Raw genomic sequence first — 21690 nt, 5'->3', positions numbered from 1 at the left:
CAAAAAACAAATAAATAAATAAATAAAGTTGTTCTCACAACAAGGCTGAGATGAAGAGTCTCTTATTGAGAAAGGTTGATGTTCCAATTTTTTTATATAAATCCTGTTTTGCCAGCGATTTGCTGGTAAATGTTTTAACAATTGGTTGTCTTAAACGGTTTAAAAAACATACATACATGACACACTTTTAAATTTAATATGCACTATTAACATTTTCTCCATCACTTTCTTAAGTCAAGCCCTAATTAGTTACATTTGCTGATTTTTGCGGGGTGGGGCAATGAAGATTAAGTGATTTGCCCAGGGTCACACAGCTAGTAAGTGTTAAGTGTCTGAGGCTGAATCCAGGGCTGGTGCTTTATCCACTATACCACCTAGCTGCACCCCTTGATTTGTTGATTTTTGAGGTATGAATGTGCACACTGAAAATTTCACAGTCAATGCTCTTGAGCAAGTACAAGTCATCTGTAGCATACCCCTGGTTTTGCTTTCACAGATACATAATTCCTGTCAATATGGAGGTGGAGAGTAAAAGTCATTCATAAGGCAAGAAACTTCATTTTTTTAAGTTCCTGAAAATCAGAACATTAAGCTATTTTTTTTTTTAGTAAGGCAATTGGGGTTAAGTGACTTGCCCAGGGTCACACAGCTAGTAAGTGTTAAGTGTCTGAGGCCGGATTTGAACTCAGGTACTCCTGAATCCAGGGCCAGTGCTCTATCCACTGCGCCATCTAGCTGCCCCACATTAAGCTATTTTATAGCACATTTTGCTATTATACTTGACTCCCCCATGATGAAGACTTACGTGAAATATAAACAGATTTATTTTAGAATCAGAAAGAAATGTATTTATAGGAATTAAAATGTGTGTTTCAGAAGTCAGAGTTCCATAATTTGCAAGCTATATGTGTGTAGAATTTTTCCCATCAGAAGTAATGAGGCTATGGAGTAGAGGTTTCCTACTCTGAGAGTACCTTGCAGTTATTTGTTGATATATCTCTTTCTCCCAAGAAAGAAGAAGGTGACAGAGACTTTGTACTCTGCCTGGATCAAACTGAATTTATAGTATCGTGTTCAATTTTAAAAGGACATTGATACCCTGAAGAGTAGATAGAAAGGAGTGAAACAAGATAATAAAGTGTCCATGTCTTCGATGGTTGAGTTGAAGGAAGTGGAATGAAATAACAATGATGAGATCACAAATTTTATCAAAGTTTCCAGACATCTTAGTGTTCCTGTCATATCCATCCTGTAAGAACATGAACTCCAATGAAAACAGGCCTGTTTTATTTTTAGTATATTTTTTCTCTTTAATGCAAGCATAGTTAATAAATGATTATTGAATTACACTGAAATGACTTTAATATGCTGTTTATAATAAAATGGGTAGTCAAATTGTTTCTCAACTGTTATCAGCATGGTGACTGTCAATAATATACAGGAAAATGTGTTCATGTCAAGGTAATGAAGAGCTTTGTGGGAGTCGCACAAAAGACAATGATTCTCTCTCTCTCTCTCTCTCTCTCTCTCTCTCTCTCTCTCTCTCTCTCTCTCAAGTAGGGAAAAGGAGAAGGGAAAATGATGGGATTTTTTTTACATTGCCTCTTTTTTCCCCAAAAGGAGTTTGAAATATTGTTTTCTGCCAGAGATACCAAGAAGATCATTACACACTCCTTTGGTGAGTACTATCCATTCATCCATTCATCTATCTACATCTTTCTATCTATCTGTTGTTTATCCTTTTTTGTTGAAGAGAACCATGACATTGGTGATGTTATGACTGGCATTGAATTGGTTTTAAGTGAAGGAGGGCTGTGCAAGGTCACCAACCTCATTCTCTACTCCAAATCCATCTGGGTCCAGTGGCAAGAGCAGGGAGGGGAGAAGATATCAGGATGACAGGAGATGACCTCAGGTATTTAAGGCAATTGGGGTTAAATTACTTGCCCAGGGTCACACAGCTAGTATCTGAGCTTTCTCTCTCTCATCTATCTATCTATCTATCTATCTATCTATCTATCCATCTATCTATCTATCCACATATAAGCATGTATGTATACATATATATTTTAATGTGTTATTTAATTTGTAACCTTATATTTTATTTTATGCATTTAAAAGCATTTTGTCTGAGACAAAGTCCATAAAAGTCCATGACACAAGAAAGAACCCTTGCTCTAAGACTAACTTCCCAAAGAATTCAAATCAGAGATTCCCAACATATTGACCATGGTAAAGTGATCCAAATTAAGGCCTAGAGAGAACCTACAAACTGAATGCAGGGAAGTCATCCTTAAATCTCAGAATATTTGCTTTAAACAAAATATGAATGTGACAAGTAACTAAGAACTAAGAAGCAGAAGGGGGAAAATGCTGATGTACTGATCTTGTTTCACCACAGCAGAACAGAATGTGACACTTATGGACAGTTCCCATGGTTGGGCTGCAATCAGGAAAGAAAAGAATCTGATTACTGCCGCCACCCTAAGCTGCTTCCCAGCATCACCCAAGTCACAGTAGACATTGATAAGTCACTAGTTATTTCCACATACTTGTCATAACCTTCGTGTCACAATTTCAGTGAGGAGAGAGCGTAAGACAAAGAACTTCAGGGAAAGAGAAAGCTGGCTGTCAAGACTTGGCAGTCCCTGAATTCTTTCTGCCATCTGATTTTCTCACTATTTTCTGAGAAGCCAGTGTCAATCTCTGTGGGCCAAATGTTCAAACACCAGTGACTAATTTGGGAGGTGTTGTCTGACTGCAATCAAGTTGTCACAAGCTGGGATGGGGGGCAGTATTCAGTCTTGATTGGCACTTGTTTTGAGAGGCCCAACAAGAATTTTGAAATCATATTTAAAAGAGAGGCAGGCCAAGACTAGGAAACAGTCTCAAAAACCAAATTCTTGCATGTGTATGAGGAGAGGAGATGCTAGGAGTAAGTATCCAGAAACTCAAGTTTATTATTATCTTTAATACTCTTGATACTTTGATGCCCTCTTTTATACTGCTTTTCCTCTGTAATTCCCTAATTGTCAAATGTTGCCACTTCTTCCTACCCACTAAGCAACTCCTCCCCATTGGCCTCTGGGTTCTAGTCATTTTCAGTTCTTCAGATACTGTACATTTCTGTGACTCATCGCTATGTAATACTGATAGAATATCGATGTTCACAGATAAGCTTTGATTTCAAGGGGAAGTTTAGAGTCAAATTTACAAATAATTTCAGAAGAAATGCATTATTGAAAAAGGATATAGACTAATTACATAGTATGCCCATAAATTAGAGTTTCTTAACCTCAGGTCTCTGTGTGTGAGTATATGTATGTATGCATATGTATGTATGGATATATATATACATTCATATATGTATATATATAGACATTTCAATATATTTTATTTCCTTTGTAATAGAAAATATTTTATGCAAATAAAAACATTTGGAGAAAGGGGCCATAGGCTTCACCAGGTTGATGGCCAAAGGAATTCCTGGAACAGAAAAGATTGAGATAAAATATACTCTCCAATTAATGATAAAGTAATATAAAGAGACAACATGTTGGAGTCAAAAGAATCCTAGGCTGTGAGGCAGGTAAAACCTATTTTCAAATTCCATTCTGAATGAATTAATTACAATTCTAGTTAAGCCTAGTATTTAGTTAGTTATGTGAGCCTTGGGAAGTTATTTAACTTCTCTGAACCTCATTTCTCTTGTAAAATGGTCATGATAATATCTGCAGAGGCCCACTTGACAAGGCTGTTCTTTATCTTGTATTTAATCCAAATAATATTTATAATAACATGTAACATTTACATAGCACTTTAGGGTTTGCAAAGCATGTTAGAAATATTATCTCATTTAATCCTCCCAACAACCATATAGAGTAGGTATTATTATTATCCCCATTTGTCAAGTGGGGATACTGAGGCTCAGGGTTAAAGGGATTTGCCTAGGGTCAAATAGCTAAGAGGTGATTCAGTGGATACAGCACCAGACCTAAAGACAGGAATACTCATCTTCCTGAGTTCAAACCTGGCTTCAGACTCTTACTAGCCTTGTGACCCTGGATAAGTCACTTTACCCTGTCTGCCTCAGTTCCACATCTATAAAATGAACTGGGAAAGGAAATGGCAAAGCACTCTAGGATATTTGCTAAGAAAACCCCAAAAGGGGTCATGAAGAGTCAGACATGACTGAAACTACTGAACAACAACATCAAAACAGCTAATAAGTTTTGAATCAGGATTTGAACTCATGTCTTTCTGATTGCAGGTTTAGTTTCCTATCTATTTGAACACTATGTAACAGCCCCAGTGCTTATAAGTGTTCAAGTTTCTAGGGATATGAAATGAGTGAAAGGTATATGAAGCATATTATAATGCTTACTAATTATCTAAATGGTAGATTTCCTTAACCAAAAACACCAAAACCGGGAGCAGCTAGGTGGCACAGTGGATAAAGCACCAGCCCTGGATTCAGGAGGACCCGAGCTCAAATCTGGCCTCGGACACTTTACACTAGCTGTGTGACCCTGAGCAAGTTACTTAACCCTCATTGCCCATCCCCCCTCAAAAAAAATCATAATTAATATAAATTTTTAAAAACCCAACAAACTCAAATCCAAAACAAAATACTACTTCCTTTTCCTTGTACATAGTTGATAGTTCATCCTTTGCCCTGCTGTTTTTAAGTTTTGTTTCCGTGTTTGTTTGCAGAAGAGTAACTAGGTACCAGTTTGGAACTATCTACACATTGGTGTGAGAAACTTTGGTTGTAGACACTCCCTTTGACCACCAATGGATATCTATAACTCCTCTCTAAGGTCTTTTAGAGTTGCTTATGGCATTGAGAATATAAGCTCCTTGTGCGTGTTCACAAATACAACATGTGAAGTCAAATCCGACTTGAATCTGGGATTTACTGACTTATCAGGCCAACCCTCTTTGCCACACTCTCTCTCATTTATATGTAAGATTCTTTTCTAGAGCATTTTGGATATCCAGATCCTCAATTAGATTCATAGCCACTCTCCTATTCTTTTTTCTTGTTATACTATCACATCCCTCTCTAACTCACCATCAGAAAGGGAGAAGCTTGCATTAAGAGATCCTTGTGTGAAATCATTGCAATCTATGCAAACAAAAGTGAAATTAGCTTTCATATCCCCCAGCAGTCATTAGACAGTCAATCCCAGGCACAGAAATTGTTTTTTGTCATCTTCCTCCATTTGATCAGTGGAAAGACTCCTTCATAAATACACCCACACCACACACACCTGTACACCCACATACACACGCACACATACACACCCACTTTGTGTGTGTGTGTGTGTGTGTTTGGAAGAAGAAAACTACCAGCAATTTGACACCCCTCTCTGCTCCATGTGAAGATTTGTTCAATTTCATACTTACTTGACTGTATTTTCTGATGTTCTCTTTTTTCAAAATGGGCCTCTTTTGATAGTAAGGCATATTCGTTTATTCCTCCAGGCAAAGATCTCTATTTTCACTTCTTCCTTTGGAAAAAAAAAATAGCATTTCTGTCTTCCACATTATTAAGGAGAGGCTTTTTTTAAAAGTGCTTATGACTTGACAAAAATGCATTAGCTGTGAAAACTGACGCAAATTTGTGCTTGTGGAGGCTGCAAGAAGCAGCAAAGTCTCCATTCTGAACAGATTGCTTTTTATTATAAAATATGACTCCCATTAGTACTGGGCTACAGCCAAGTCCCTTCTCATAGTTTAAAAAGGAGTTACCTTGACAAGATTCTACTTAAATCACATCTTCATCTGTATTATAGACACAAAAGAACCCTCTCTGCATTAAAGTGACAATGAGTCTGATTTATAATCCTTAAGTAAAGGAATTTACTGTTAAATAGATCAAATGACTTAGAACCTCAGTCCTTTGTGCCTAGGTTTCTGCAAGGGTATACAAATCTAAGAGTGATGACATAGGTGATATACAAACAAGTATCTACAAACTCCAGGAAAAGGGTGGGCCTTTTAAATGTTCAAATTAAGTTGAGGGAATTTCACTCAGATAAATGGAAAGAAGACAAGTGTTTGATATTAACAATTATGTGATTTGGAGTTATTATTGGAACTATAATCATGCCCAAGCACATTTTCTTATTCCCCAACAGGCTCCAGACTTACATCTCATTTGAAGGCTTCCTAATCTTTATAATAATGTAGCCAAAGATTATATAGAACTTTAAGGTATGCAAAGTGCTTTACATCCATTACCTCATTCTATATTTCTACACTACATTCCTTATTTGCTTTAGGTAGGTGCTATTATGATGACCATTTTACAAAGAAACAAATGGAGACTCAAAGAGGTATAGAGATTTGTTGCCCCTTACAAAGCTAATGAGTGTCTGAGGCAGGGCTTCAACCCAGGTCTTTCTGCTCCTAAGGCTGGTCCTCTAGCCTGTACCATGATGTTTTCTTTCAGCACAAAAGACAGGACTTCATGTTTACGAAATGTTCTATCTTAAAGAAAACAAAAGAGACAAAACATTAACTTCTCTCTTTTGATTTCATCAGCTTGCCAGATGTTTTACTCTTAATGAGTAGCTGGATGACTACAGATCTCGAAATAACAACACAAAAAGCATGTCCAAAAACTATGGTACCAAATTCAGTGTCTCTCATGTCTTGTCTGAAATCATAACTGCTCTTTTTGAAATGTATTCAATATTAATCTATTAAAATGTTTATAATGACTTATTTCAGTCAATATGTATATAGTTTTAAATCTAATAGTGACCTCAAAGGTCACCTAGTCACAACCCCTCATTTGATGAAGAAATTGAGTCTCAGAAAAGTTGACTTATCCAAACTTACATAAGTAATACCAGCTAATGTAGAATTTGAACTGCAATCTTCCTAATGCAGATTGAATACTTTTCCACAAGGCATCCAATTTTCTGTGAAAAGCAGCATGACAGAGTGGATGTAAAGACAAGAAGACAAAGGTTCAAATCCTGCCTCTGACACATACTATGTGGCATTCTCAAAATGTCCCAGGCATCTCACTAAAAGTACATTTCAGAGGAATTGCTGATCTGCATTGTTGGAAGGAGTTTCCACAATAGGAGTTCCCTGTGCTAATAAAAATCACAGGTTTAAGCCTAAGTACTACAAGAAACCTTATTAGTTTGAAGCTTCCTTAAATAATTTCATAAACACTACAATATATCCTTTAAATTATTAATTCTACTCCCATGCCTCTTCAAGTATGCAAAGTGTTTTACATATATTATCTCATTCTATATTTCTACACTACATCCCTTGTTTGCTTTAGGTAGGTGCTATTATGACAATCATTTTACAAAGAAACAAATGGAGATCCAACCTTCTCACAGCAGAAGGACACGATGAAACTGTTCAGTTTTAGTCATTTTTTTCAGTGGTACCTGACTCTCCATGATGCCATTTGGGTTTGCTTAGCAAAGAAATTGAAGTTGTTTGCCATTTCCTTCTCTAGCTCATTTTACAGAAGAGGAAACTGTGGCAAATAGGGTTAAGTGACTTGCCCAGGGTCACACAGCTATTAAGTGTCTGGGACCTGTTTCAAGCTCCAGGAGATGAGTCTTCCTGACTTCAAGGCTTCCACCCCTCTATCTTCTTCACTACTTAGCTGCCCTATGAAACTATAGCCCCTTTCTGAATATAGCTATTTCCTCCCAGGACATCTGTTTCAAGGAAAGTACCTAGGGCAGCCTGTCTAGGCTCCAGTTTTCCTCTACTGTACAATAGAAGTATCCTCATCCAATCAATACTTGACTTCACATATTAAAAATACACTGTGAAACTGCAACCCCTTATTCTGATGGGTTGGTTCCTTACAGAATATCCACTTTATGAAAAGTGAGGAAGGCAGCCATGGCTTCATTCTTTTCCAAACTCCAATCCAGATTTTAGGGAATTTCTACCGTGCCTAATGTGAGAATGTATCTTCACCTTCCCATTCTCAGCCTCCTCTTATATCTTGTCTTCCACTATCAGCATGTAACTTCCTTGAGGGCAAAGACTTATTTTTATTCCTGAACTTAGTAGTGACAGACCCATAGAAAGATCTTAATAAATGGTTCTTGAATTGTTGACCATGCTATAATACAGAAAACATTTGTTAGTATAATTGACTTGTTGCTATTTTTCAGCCATCATGGAACAAACTTGATGGTTATATAAAAGCTGACCTAATTTTTCTCTCCTAGTATTTGATAGTTGTGATTACACAAATAGATGTTTTTTCACCCACTTTAACTGTGAAAACTATGCTTTTTGATTTCATTTCTGTAACTATCTAGCATCTTTACCAAGATGATGATATCAGAGAAGAATTGGGAAAGAATCTAGAGAAAAACCTTTTTTAAAACATGTGTTCTGCATTTCCATTAGTAATGGACAGGAACATTTTAATTAACATGAGAATAAAGGGACCAATTACTTGTACAACCTAAATGCTTATTGTAAGAATCAAGCCTGAATTTGTGTTGTGTTTGTTCTTTAAAAAGCTTAAAGCATGGCTATTGTTATACAGGGCTTAACTAAGCAGCTTTACATTTAAATATACTAAATGCCAATTATGAACTATAGCAACATGGGGGATAAAAAGTCACAAGAACTATTAACAAGTATTAGATTTTTAGGGTTTTTCCTCATGTAAAAATCATTCCTAAAAAAAATTCCTTTTTGAAGATGTCTTTTTATGGCTATCCATTGTAGGGTATGTTTTTAATTCTCCACTTCCCCTCTCCCCTGGCATGGTGGTGATGGATATGCTTGATTTTGAATATCTGGAATATTGCATTTCTGGAATACATAGATTAGCAAGCATATTGATAATCTGGAGAGATTCTAAAGGAGAGTTAGCAGGATGGTGAAGAGCCTAGGAATTATACTAGATAGTGTTTAAATAATGTTTAATCTGGAACATATAAAATGTAGGGGAGGGAGTCATAGTAGCTATATTTAAATATTTGAGTGCTGTCATGTGGAAGAAGTATTAGAGTGGTTCAGCTTAGACCAAAAGGAAGATGTAAAATAGTTGGAAGCTATAGAGAAGCAGATTTAGGTTTGATTAAGGGGGAAAACCTCCCCACAGTTAGAACTATATTGGAGGTAGCAAGGTTACTCTCTCACCAGAGATCTTCAAACAGATGATAAATAACTCTTGTTAGGAATTTTGTAGAGAGGATTCTAGTCTTAGTTTTAATTGGACTAGATGACATCTGAGTTACCCTTCTAATACTGATGTTCAGTGAATCTAGACTATTTATGCTATTTTACCCCATACTTTTTGGGAAAATTTTTTTTAAAAATAATAACATGAATTTGCAGGACAGGTGGCCATGGTAAGGGAGTGCAATCTGTGGCTATGGAAAGAAGCCAAGCTTACTGGCCCACACAGGAGAATCAAACCCATGACCTTGTAAATACAGAAAAGATTAATGATCCAGTATAATTAAGCCATCTACAATAATTACTGAGAAGCTGTCACCTCCAATCTCCCTGTACTAATATTGCAAAACAGACCTAAGGAGCAGGGTTTCAGCAGATGCCGTTAGGATGATGAGGGGTGGGGGGAATTGCAAAAAGAATTTGCAAACCCCAAACTTAGCAGGAAGATTGTAGTATGTACTCTTCCAAATGGTAAACATGGGCTTCAATGTCACACAGGCAGTAAGTGGCAGAGCTAGTGGCTAAAGCCTTCCTAACAAACTGTTTCACCAACTGTCATGTTTTCTGGGGAATCTGAGGTTCAAACATTAGTGTATTTTTGGTCACCTTGAGTTCCTAGAGTTTCCATACCATGGTACTTGTAGCACGGTTAAATCATAGTACTTTGGCACGTATAAACGACAGTTGGCTTCACCTTACCTATCTTTAATTGCCAGTCTGCACAGTTTTCCTGTTGCTGCTGTTGTTGCCAAAGAGAGAATCATTTTCAATTAAATAAGACCTTAATACTTGGTGGAAGAATCTAGAGACGTTGTGGACATGATGTTGATAGAACTTCGATATGCAAAGTTTAAGGGAAAAGAAAGAGACAAAGGTGCCCATGGAGGCTTCAGGCATGGACAGTTGTGACTATGGTGGCATTCAAAAAAAAGTAAAGAAATTTTGAAGAGAAGAAGGTTTTAGGGCAAGATAAGTTTATTTTGGATAGTCTGAGAATGAAGCACTATTGGAACTTCAAAAGCAAAGTCCTAGCAGAAAACTAGAGATATAAAACCATAACTTACTGTGATGTTAAGAATTAAATGGATGGTCACCTATTTCTGTCCCAAATGTAGGGAAAATTAGCGGGGACTTATCATATATTTGTTACGTAGAAATTAGAGGCTACTGCACCTGTTTGGGGCATTAAGCATTTAATAAAGTATATTAAATATTAGTAAAGAGAGTGTGCACATGGCTCTGTAAGATAGGAAAGCCTAGAGAAGAGAGAAAATGCTGTCTCCACACTCACCCAGTTCCCATTCCAGAGAGAGCAATTGTCTCTGTGTAAGCTCACTGAGGGCAGGAACAGAGCCTGCCCATAAATATTGTTGAAAGCTCGTTGGCGGGGAAGCTAGGTAGCACAGTAGATAAAGCAACAGCTCTGGATTCAGGAGGACCTGAGTTCAAATCGGCCTCAGACATTTGACACTTACTAGCTGTGTGACCCTGGGCAAGTCACTTAACCCTCATTGCCCTGCCAACAAAACAAAACAAAACAAAACAAAGCTCATTGGTTAGCATTACTCAAATCTATTGGTTTACTGGATTTGAGGGCAGTTCAGCACAGTCATGCTGATGTCAGAGCCCAGACAACAGGTTCTCTTGTGGGAACAAAGCTTTCAGGTACACATGGTTTTGGGGGCCCCTGGAAGTCCCAAAACCCCTATTGTTTTCTCAAATTAAGAAAGAGATGATAAGGTAGAGACACATCTGCATGGAGGTCATGGCTAAAATCATAGGAATGGATGGTCTTATTTAAATAAAGAGGAGGAGGGTAGAGGAGGGGAAAGAGGAGGAGAGGAAAGAAGAGAGGAGAGGAGAGTACAGGGGAGAACAGGGGAGAGGTGAACAGGAGAATGGAAGGGAGGACCAGGGAGTGTAGGAGAGGAGAGGGGAGTATAGGGGAGGGGAGTGTAGGGGAGTGTAGGGGAGGAGAGGAGAGGTGAGGAGAGGAGAGGGGAGGGGAGGGGAGGGGAGGGGAGGGGAGGGGAGGGGAGGGGAGGGGAGGGGAGGGGAGGGGAGGGGAGGGGAGGGGAGGAGAGGAGAGGGGAGGGGAGGGGAGGGGAGGGGAGGGGAGGGGAGGGGAGGAGAGGAGAGGGGAGGAGAGGAGAGGAGAGGAGAGGAGAGGAGAGGAGAGGAGAGGAGAGGAGAGGAGAGGAGAGGAGAGGAGAGGAGAGGAGAGGAGAGGAGAGGAGAGGAGAGGAGAGGAGAGGAGAGGAGAGGAGAGGAGAGGAGAGGAGAGGAGAGGAGAGGAGAGGAGAGGAGAGGAGAGGAGAGGAGAGGAGAGGTGAGGAGAGGTGAGGAGAGGAGAGGAGGGGAGAGGAGGCGAGGGGAGGGGAGTAGAGGGCATATGACAGCTTTGGGGACACGTTTGTTTAAGGGATGGAAAGTGAATGAGGAGAATGAGAAGGAGAGATAGGGAGACAGAGACAGGCAGAGAGATCAAACTGTTTCAAAGAAAATAAAGAAATGTATTGTCACAGAATTATAAACAAATGGAGAGTACTGAGAACAAAGGATAGGGCCATTGCTACAATAAAGTTAAGGAAGTAAAGGATAAAAAATGGAAGATGGAGGCAGCTAGGTGGTGCAGCAGATAAAGCACCAGCCCTGGATTCAAGAGGACCTGACTTCAAATCCAGCCTCAGACACTTGACACTTACTACCTGTGTGACCCTGGGCAAGTCACTTAACCATCATTGCCCCACAAAAATAAAATAAAAACCATGGCTTTCAAATAGTCCAACAATTCTTAAATATTTTTTCTCTCACGACCTAGGTAATGTGGGAATGTTTTCCATGACTACTCATATATAACTTATTTTGAATTGCTTGAGTTCCTGTAGGTGGGGGGTGGAAAGGGAGGGAGGAAGAGAAGTTGGAACACAAAGTTTTAAAAAATTGATGATAAAATTTGTGTTTACATATATTTTGGAAAATAAAATTCTATTTAAAAGAAAAAAATTATGATGACTTTTTTTATAATTACCAAAGATATAAAGTTTTTCTAGGGCCTCATTTTACCTCTCTATATAGTTTAATATTTTAAATGTTTCTTATATGAAAACATTATTGAAATTGTGCTCTTACCTACTTCTGCCATTCTCTTGTTTTATTGATAAGTTTGCATCATTTAAATTCAGTTATAATTACTATATTTTTCTCTTGTTTGAGCCAATGCAAAGTCTATATAGTTTGTTTCATTTATTCTAATCTGAGCACAGCCTCCACCAAGAGACCTACCCTTATATGTTACTGATCTCAAACTCAAATTCATTACATTTAATTTTGTTTTTCTCTTTTTCCTCATTTTTTTGCAGATTGGCTGATATTTTACTTAGAAGATGCTAGAAAATCAATGAAGAAACTAATTCAGAAAAATAATACAAAGAGAAGATCACATAATTTTAGAGCTGAAGAGAGGTCAATAGTTATTTACCCTACCCTGTGTCCCAGATATAATTGTGTTAACACTTGACACAGCTATTTTTTGTACATTATTTACTTTAAGGCCTCCAATAAAGATAAGTACATTATATCCGATGGCAGCTCATTTCAAATAGTGGATAGCTCAAATTATTAGGAATTGTTTCCTGATATCAAGACTAAACGTATATCTTTGAAACTTTCATCCCTTGATCCTAATTATACTTCAGTAAAGTAGTAGGAACCTTAATAAATTTACAAATGTTATTATTATTTGGTTTTATTTCTAACAAAAACTAGGAATAAAAATAGAAAGATAAATTTCACTCAAAATTAATATAACAAACATTCTAAATTGTTGATTTTACATCATTGCTATATGTACACATATATAGAGGAATGATGATTATTTCATTTAAATTAAGTTATAATTAATTATAATAAAATATATGTATATCAACAATATAGTATTTATGAAGATAAATTACTAAAGAATTGGAGAGATATTTGGTATTGATCCCTATATTTTGTCAGTAATGAGAGGCTACAACAATTAATGTGTAGACTTGGTTCTATACTAATCAGATGGAGTTAAAGTAAAAGGAGAGGAAGAAGAAGAAAAGGAAGAACAGAAGAACACAAATAAGAAAAGAACCTTTGCTCTTTCCTCTAGTACTGATATTTACAAAACAGCTGGTCATTGACTTTGCAGTTTGTGTTGGCAACCAATCTTATCTGGGAATCTTCTCAAGAAATACATTTACATTCCTTGATTCTGTCACCACATTTGCTATCCTAATAAGTATACATTTGCTACTATGTCCCAAAACCTGTGGAAACAATATAGGTGCTAATGCTAGGACCACTTTATAGCTAAGATGTAAATAAATTTCTCTACTTCATTCATTTATTCACTCAGTCAACAGCTATTTTCTTTATGTCCAAAAGAAGCAGGCAAACAAACACATACTGAAAATAATTGATAACAGATGGATAGTTATAATGTGGAATTAATATTTGAGAAGCATTAAAAGAATCAAAGGATGCTCTCCCACAAATTGGTTGGATTCTATATAGATAATTTATGAAAGGATATGGTTCAATGTCTGTGATGTTTATTACAGATATGAAAGAGGTAGAGAAAAATATTGAAGAATGTAATCAACTCCCAATTAAATCATCATGTATAGTGATACATGGTGAATTACATGTAAAGTTGGGCATATATGGCTGAGTAAAAATGTTTTGGAAAATATACTTTGAGATAAAAAATGAAAATATTGCACTCACAGGACCTATGGCTATGTATCATGAATATTCATTTTACAAAGAAAGTCAGAATGCAATGGGAATGGAGGACCCAAAACAATATTACAAAATTAAATTAATGGGCAAAAAAAAATTAACTGTTGTAAAATTAATCTCCAAACTAGTTGTTTGTGGAATTTTGGTTCTTTTGATTTTCATAGCAGAAGGAAAACAAATCAACATAAAAACAGAAGAAATAAGAAAGATGAGATGAAAATATTGCACCCAGTTATAATAGCTCCATCTCAAACTATAAAAGCAAGCCTTTGATGCTTTTTTCCCCCAAAGAGACAAAGGAAAATACATTGACAACACTTATGATAATTCTGTGAAGTTCAACTGATGCAAAGCAATTGCCACAACAAAAAGTAGGAAAATAAGACAGAAAATGCTTGATCTCCTTGCCAAGGTAAAAGACATGGAAGTCAAGAGCCATATGGTTTAGAATATAAACCCATTTGTAAAAATAGAGGATGGTGGAAGTTTTAAGCACTATTAGCATATAGGACAGAAAATAGGGACATATAAGTTTTAAGGTTTGGCTTGAGACATTACTTAGGCAGATCATCCTTATGATGTTTATAAATTACCCTGGGAGTAGTAGAAATGGATGAAAAAAAAATCAAATGGATATTCCAGCACTTATATAATGAATGATTTTCATCATTGATGAGAGTTGAACCACCATATTTAGTTTATTAAGACTTAAGCCACCAAAATGCCATATGAGAAAAATGGAATTTGCACTTAAGAAAATGATGTTGGGAAGAACAGGAGAACAGGGCCAAGTAAACAGAGAATAAATCTTATATAGAGAGGCAACACAATTTTGAAAATGATAAGGGATAATTTTCAAGATTCTGAAATGGCCAAGATACCAAACAAATCAGTGAAACTCTCTGAGTCTATTTCCTCATCTGCAAAATGAGCAAGTTGAAATCCTTCTCTGTTCTAGATTTATATTTTAATCCTATAATTTAAAAAATCACAAGTGGTATTATTACCAAAAATATAATATCACATCATCTCTACTTTCTCATTTCTATGGAATATTCATTGAAATCACAAACGCACATATTGAGAGTAACCTTGAAAGAAATATTAGAAGGGAGTCGGCAATATTTTTTTAATTATTATCTATAGCAGATTACTTTTTCACAAAAATGATGAACCTTTACATAGCACTTTAATGTTGGCAAAGCACTTTACATATCTCTTTTGGTCCCCACAATAACCCCATGAGGTAAGTGCTATTATTCCCATTTTAAAGATAAAGAAATTGAAGATGAGAGAAATTGAGTGACTTTCTAGTAGTCATATAGCTAGTTAGTGTCTGAGGGAGGATTTAATCTCAGGTTTTTCTTCCAAGTCCAGTGTTTTATCTACTCTTCCATATCGCTTATTGCTTACTATAGAATATTCCATATTCCATGTGCAAGGAGCAACCAACTACAATTCCTCTTATAAAATGGAGAATCTCCAAGTCTTATCCTATCCAGTCCTGCCCTATCCTAAGGTTCTCTGGCCTTTATCATTTTTCCTGTGGCTATATGTTCCAGACCTGAGGGCCATGCTTTGTCATCTGTCCCCTGATGTTACCTTATATATCTGGATCTTGCTACCTGAGTGCCGGTCATCTCTTATGTGTTGTCCATCTCAATTAGAGTGTAACTATCTTCGAAGTATGAACAATCTTTCTATCCTTTTTGTATCTCTAGTGATTAGCATAGGGCTTGACGCCTAGCAGATAGCTAATACATACATTTTAACATTCATTCATTCATTTTTTCATTCATTCATTCACTCAACACAACTATAGGGGATTCCTTTAGCCATCTCTTCTTCAGGTTAATCATTCCTTACTTGTATGTAAGTTAAATAAAGTAAGCCATAAGGAGTTACTTGAGGCCCATAATGGTTAAATGCATTGCCTCTGGCCACAGGACTAGAAAGTGTTAGAAATAGAAATTGTGGGGCAGCTAGGTGGTGCCATGAATAAAGCACTGGCCCTGGATTCAGAAGGACCTGAGTTCAAATCCAGCCTCAGACACTTGACACTTACTAGCTGTGTGACCCTGGGCAAGTCACTTAACCCCAATTACCACACCAAAAAAAAAAAAAAAAGAAATTGAAATTGAAATTAGGTGTGTCAAACACAGTGCTCAATACATGAAGTAATGTAGCCTTTATGTGAATGGTGTTAAGCACATAATTGCTTAGAATGGACTTTGAAATAAACACTTTCAGGCCCTAAATTCCTTGATTATCTGTTAACTTGGGAAACAAATGACTCTTTCAGGTACGTGGGTTATTTTTAACAGCGCTCCTGATAGCTATGGGATAGCATCTCAGGGTAGTTTTTTGTATGTCTGGTTAGGCACCAGTTACTATTTTTGCCTATTTTATTTTACCTAAAAGTAAGACTTATTGTATTCCCCTTGAAACTCACTCCTTTTCCTTACTTCATTATTTCTGTCTATAGTGCCACCAGCTTTCTAGTCAGCCATATTTCTAAGTCATCACTGACTTTTCTCTCTTCTTCACTCCCTATGTCCAATCAATTCTCAAGTTTTGTTTGTTCCACCTGAAAAACGTATCTTGCTATCTATCCTTCCTCTAAATTCATACAACCATCAAGCTTATTCATTTTCTCATCCCTTCCACAGCAAAAACCTAATTGATCTTCCTCCCTCTCTAATCCATTCTCCATACAAATACCAAATTGATATTCCTTGGGTACATGTCTGACCATGTCATTCCCCTCCTCCAGAAACTTCAGAGACTTCTGATTGCCTCTAGCATAAAATATCAACTCCTGTTTTTGCCATTTAAAGTCCATCATGATTCAGCTCTAAATTACTTTTTCAGACTGCTTTCACTTGTTTTCTCTCTCATGTCCTCTACTTTCCTGTCAAATTAGCCTGCTATTTATTTACCATACATGATATTCCACCTGCTGCTCCATCTCTGTGCTAAATCCCAGATTTGTATGATGAACCCTAGTCTCTCTCCTGAACTCTAGTCCCACATCACCAATTACATGCTGGATATTTCAAACCATGTGTTTGATTCATCTCAATATGTCCAAAATAGACCTCTTTATACTTTCCCTCAAATCCACCTTTTTTTCAAACTTCCCTATTACTATCAAAGCAACATGTGCTTTATAATTATCCAAGTTTTCAACCTTTTCATCATCTTTGACTCCTCACTGTCACTTTCCCTTAATAAATAATAATCATTTGGAAAATCTTATTTCCAATTCAACAAGGTCACTTAGATCAATTCCTTTTTTCTATTTTTTTTCCTTTCTTTTCTTTCTTTCTTTTTTTTTTTTTGGATGGGGCAATACAATGACTTGCCCAAGGTCACACAGCTAGTAAGTATCAAGGGTCTGAGCCCAGATTTGAACTCAGGTCGTCCTGACTATAGGGCTGGTGCTCTATCTGCTGTGCCACCTAGCTACCCCAAGCCCTCCTACTTCTAACCTGCACCAATGAATGTTATCCAAATTATTCTCTGCCTTAAGCCTTTCCCTGCTCAATTCCCTTCTTTACACAGGTGCCACAGTGATGTTTCTAAATCACAAATCTGGCCATGCCACTCTTCTGCTCAATAAATTACAATAGCTCACTATTACCTCTAGAACCAAACATAAACTCCTCTATTTTGCATTCAAAACCCTTTATGACCTTGCTCCAAATAAATTTCCAGACCTATACCCTTCATACACTCTTCTATCTAAACTAGCCGTCTTATTGCTCCTTACACATCACTATGTCCTGTCCATTCCTTTTGCATACATACCCATGCCTTGAATGCACTCCTTACCTCTGCTTCCTAGAAAGACTGGTTTTCCATCGATTTGGCTCAAATACCACCTTCTACAACAGGCTTTGTTCCACTGTCTCATACCTTCTTCGGGTTTTTTTTGTTGTTGTTGTTTTTTGTTTTGTTTTGTTTTTTTGCAGGGCAATGAGAGTTAAGTGTTCTCATATCTTCTTCATCACAAAAACACCTTATATTTGCTTTGCATGTGTGTATACTGTGGGGAACAATTTTTAATTGGGGAGTGTTAGCTAAGCGGCTCGCCGCAATATTGAGGCAATGAAGGAGACCGGCAGCCTCCCTCAAAACAGAACAGGATTTATTTTAACAAGAACGAACTTAAAAAAACCACAAACAGGATCAGTAGGATCAAGGGAAAGGAAATAAAATGGGGAAAGGGAAATTATACAACCTGACAAAATACCACCGCTCAGGAATCAGCTGAGAATACACAGCCCCGCTCCTGTTGCCTTCCAGCTTTCAACTAGAATGGCCAATTCTCCTCCCTCCTCCCAGCAAACCCCAGCAGCCCCCAACCAATTAGCTGGCCGCTCTGACAGTCACATGACTGCCTTCACTAGGCTTCCTATCATTATAATTTTGCCAGACTCATGTAGACTTCAGCGAGTAGTGATGACATGAGGTGCCAGCACCATGGCAATGGCTACAACCAGTGGGTGGAGCACCATGCCATTTGTGGAACCCCAGAGGCCAGTGTGGGCACCGAGGTTATTTAAAAAAAAATTCTAGCCAAAAGATGGCGTCATAAAAACTTCAAATAACAATTAATTCTTTACAATACACATATACTAACACACATATATTGTCTGTATTATATAATATTATAATAACTATTGTAATATATTACATTTTTTTTAACCTAAGCATGTACATATCTTCTTCCTCATGTAGAGTATATGCTTCTCAAGGGCAAAGATTATTTGACTTTTGTCTGCTTCCTTAGTACCCAGCAGAGTCTCTATCAAATAATCAGTGCATAATAATTACATCTTGACTAAGTGATTTACTGTCTGTCCCCCATGCTTAGAATATACTCCCTCTGCATCTCTACCCCCTTGGAATACCAAGCTATCTTTTTTTTTGTTGGTTGTTTTTTGGGGTTTTTTGTGGGGCAATGGGGGCTAAATGACTTGCCCAGGGTCACACAGCTAGTGTCAAGTGTCTGAGGCCAGATTTGAACTGAGGTACTCCTAAATCAAGGGCCAGTGCTTTATCTACTGTGCCACCTAGCTGCCCTTAATACCAAGCTATCTTAAAGATGCTACTTGAGAGCCAGCCCTAACAGAGGCCTTTTTTAAATCCTCCCCTTCCCAGTTTTCACTGTTCTCTCCCATCACTTGAAAATTAAGTTATATTTACTTTGTAAACATTGTTTACTTATTTAGCAATAACTTATTCCCCATCCTGCCAATATTTAATAAATGCTTGAATTGAGTTGAATTGAAAACAAAGTACTTTGCCTCTTTAAAATTATTTCATCATCTGTTAAATTGGGTATAATAGTAGTTGCAGAGCCTATATCATGATATGTTAAGGAGGAAGTACTTTGTAAAAATATGAAGTGCCATAGAAATAGAAAATTATTTCTGAAGTTTAAAGATCCATTACATTGTCAGTCCAACCACAAAGAAGATCATAATCTCTCTATGACTTAGTCTATGAGAATTTCTGTGATTAAAAAATGCATCACACTATGACAAACCTACAGAGGTGTTTTTCTTCTATAAAGCTTGGCTAGTTCTCAGGAAAAAATATATGCAGCTCATTACCCACCTTATGTGAAGCCTTTCCAGCTAGGTGGGTCCTGTCAGAGCTTATACTGGCATATCCTTCAAGAACCTAGGGTCTTATCAACCTGACTATAATGAAGTCTTCCTAATAAGCTCACATGAACCACATCCGAAAAATTTAGATTAGCCTTTACCTTCCTTTATATTAAAAAACACCAAGATGGAAAACCATGCTATTCAAATGTTATATCATTTCCATGTTCATCTTTTGTTTTGTTAGAGGAAGTCAACATTGTTAGGTGGACTGGGGAAAGCCACAAATTAAGAATCAATGTTGATGTTTTAAATCTATGTCTCATTAATTAGACAACAAATTCCTGCAAGAAAATATGTCACTAGTTTGTACTGAGGCTGGTAATAGAGCAAATCACGCCAATGTCTAATCAGCTCCCTATCAAACATGAATAAAAAATAAAGTTCCATTCTTCCTTTAAGTATATCTTTAGACATTCTGTTTCTTCTCCACCCATTAAATAATGGGATTTAAAGACTGACAGAATAACTAGATAAATAAGAAGCCTGTTGAACAAAATAGGTAAATGAGAAAACTGGTGTGAATTGAAAGGAAAAAAAAAACCCTAATGAATTAGATTTAGGATTTAAAGTTAGGAAGGATCATAGTGATTTCTCAATTTGCATTGTAGGAAACAGATTCACAGAAGGTCAAATAATTGTCCTAATGTCATAGGGCTAGCAGGAAGAAGAGCATTATCTAAGCCTAAGTCCTCACATTCAAATCCAAAGTTTCCCCCCTTCACCAGTGATGTTCAACTCAAATGGAACAATCACTAAACTATATATAAGGATCTCGGTGAGCTGCATGTTGACTTACTTTAAAATGTAATATTGTTTATATTTTATTATTTTTATATGATAAATATTTCCCTAAAACATTTTAATCTGCTTTGGGTCTCACTCAGAAGTGCTGTAGGCTGTATGTTTGACACCTCTGCCCTTTCCCAGTCTCAAGAAAAAATCGTTTTTTCTTTGAGGGTTGCTCATTTGAATTATATGTTTTTAGCTTTTAAAAAAATCTATAAATAAATCAAATGCATTAGGATTTCCATGTAAATGAAGCATTTTTCTATTTTTAATGTCTTTCTTATTTCACAATTAAAAGTTTCTTTCTATGAACAAACAATAACAGCAAAAACACTGAGGAAGCAAATAAATGGAAATTATTTTGTTTTAACTTTTGACCAAAATCAAGGTACTTTGAAAGGGAATCTCCTTAATCTCCCAACTTAAATTTAAAATAAATGTAATTTGTTAATGAAGGGCCTTTTTGCTATTGATATTTATCTTTTATGTAGTTTCTGCAGTATTTGTTTGCATAAATATAAATTGTTTCATCTTATTTTAATTCCTTGGCCATGAAATTGTGCTTTTAATATGTTTTATGATAATTAAAAAGAATTTGTCATCTTCACAGATTTTCTGCATGACTGGCATTCAAATTTTCACTGCAAGGATTTAATGAGAGAATTGGATTAAATGTGTTGAGAGTATATTATAATTAAACAATAAAAACAAAGGCTGATTGCATATGATTGAATTTATTCTCAATAATTCATATTTGGCTATCAAAAGATAGCCAAATAAACTTCCCCCAACTGAATAAAAAGCTATCCTATAGAGAAGAGGAGGCATTTCCAATGAAAGTTATCATTTTTTTATTTCTTCTTGTTTCAAAACTTCACATTAACTCCATTCTCCTACATACCAGATATTGCTAATAATTATTCTTCTATTTTTTTAAATAAACTTTTAAGACATTAAGTTTCCTTGACAAAATATTTGGTATCGAGGTCACTAATTTTAAGAAATTCTAAGAGTCTAAGAAAAACTGGAAGACATATTAACTGACTCAGAGCTAAGAAAGCAAATCCAAGAGACTAATACTCATGTTCACAAAAATAACACTCAGACTTAGATTATATAAAATGAATCCTTGTCCCAGATAATAGAGGAAAAATCTTTTCATTCTTCTAAATAATAATGTGGGAAAATATGGAAGTAGAATATGTGATATATTATCATATGTGGTCATTCTGTCATATAACTTGGCCTAAATTGTTCTCTT

The 21690-nt window shown here is 36.5% G+C and overlaps 1 long non-coding RNA gene across 1 annotated transcript in view; it reads right to left on the bottom strand.

The window, feature by feature from the left end:
* LOC122730478 overlaps window positions 1-21690 on the bottom strand; it is a 387036-nt gene that overhangs the window by 58803 nt on the left and 306543 nt on the right. The window contains exon 5 of the long non-coding RNA XR_006353510.1: window positions 5410-5513. This is a non-coding gene — a long non-coding RNA (uncharacterized LOC122730478). The remainder of the gene's footprint in view (window positions 1-5409; window positions 5514-21690) is intronic.

Source organism: Dromiciops gliroides, chromosome 6 (assembly GCF_019393635.1).
Source record: "Dromiciops gliroides isolate mDroGli1 chromosome 6, mDroGli1.pri, whole genome shotgun sequence".
NCBI classification, from domain to species: domain Eukaryota; kingdom Metazoa; phylum Chordata; class Mammalia; order Microbiotheria; family Microbiotheriidae; genus Dromiciops; species Dromiciops gliroides.
This window is presented reverse-complemented; position numbering and strand designations above follow the sequence as displayed.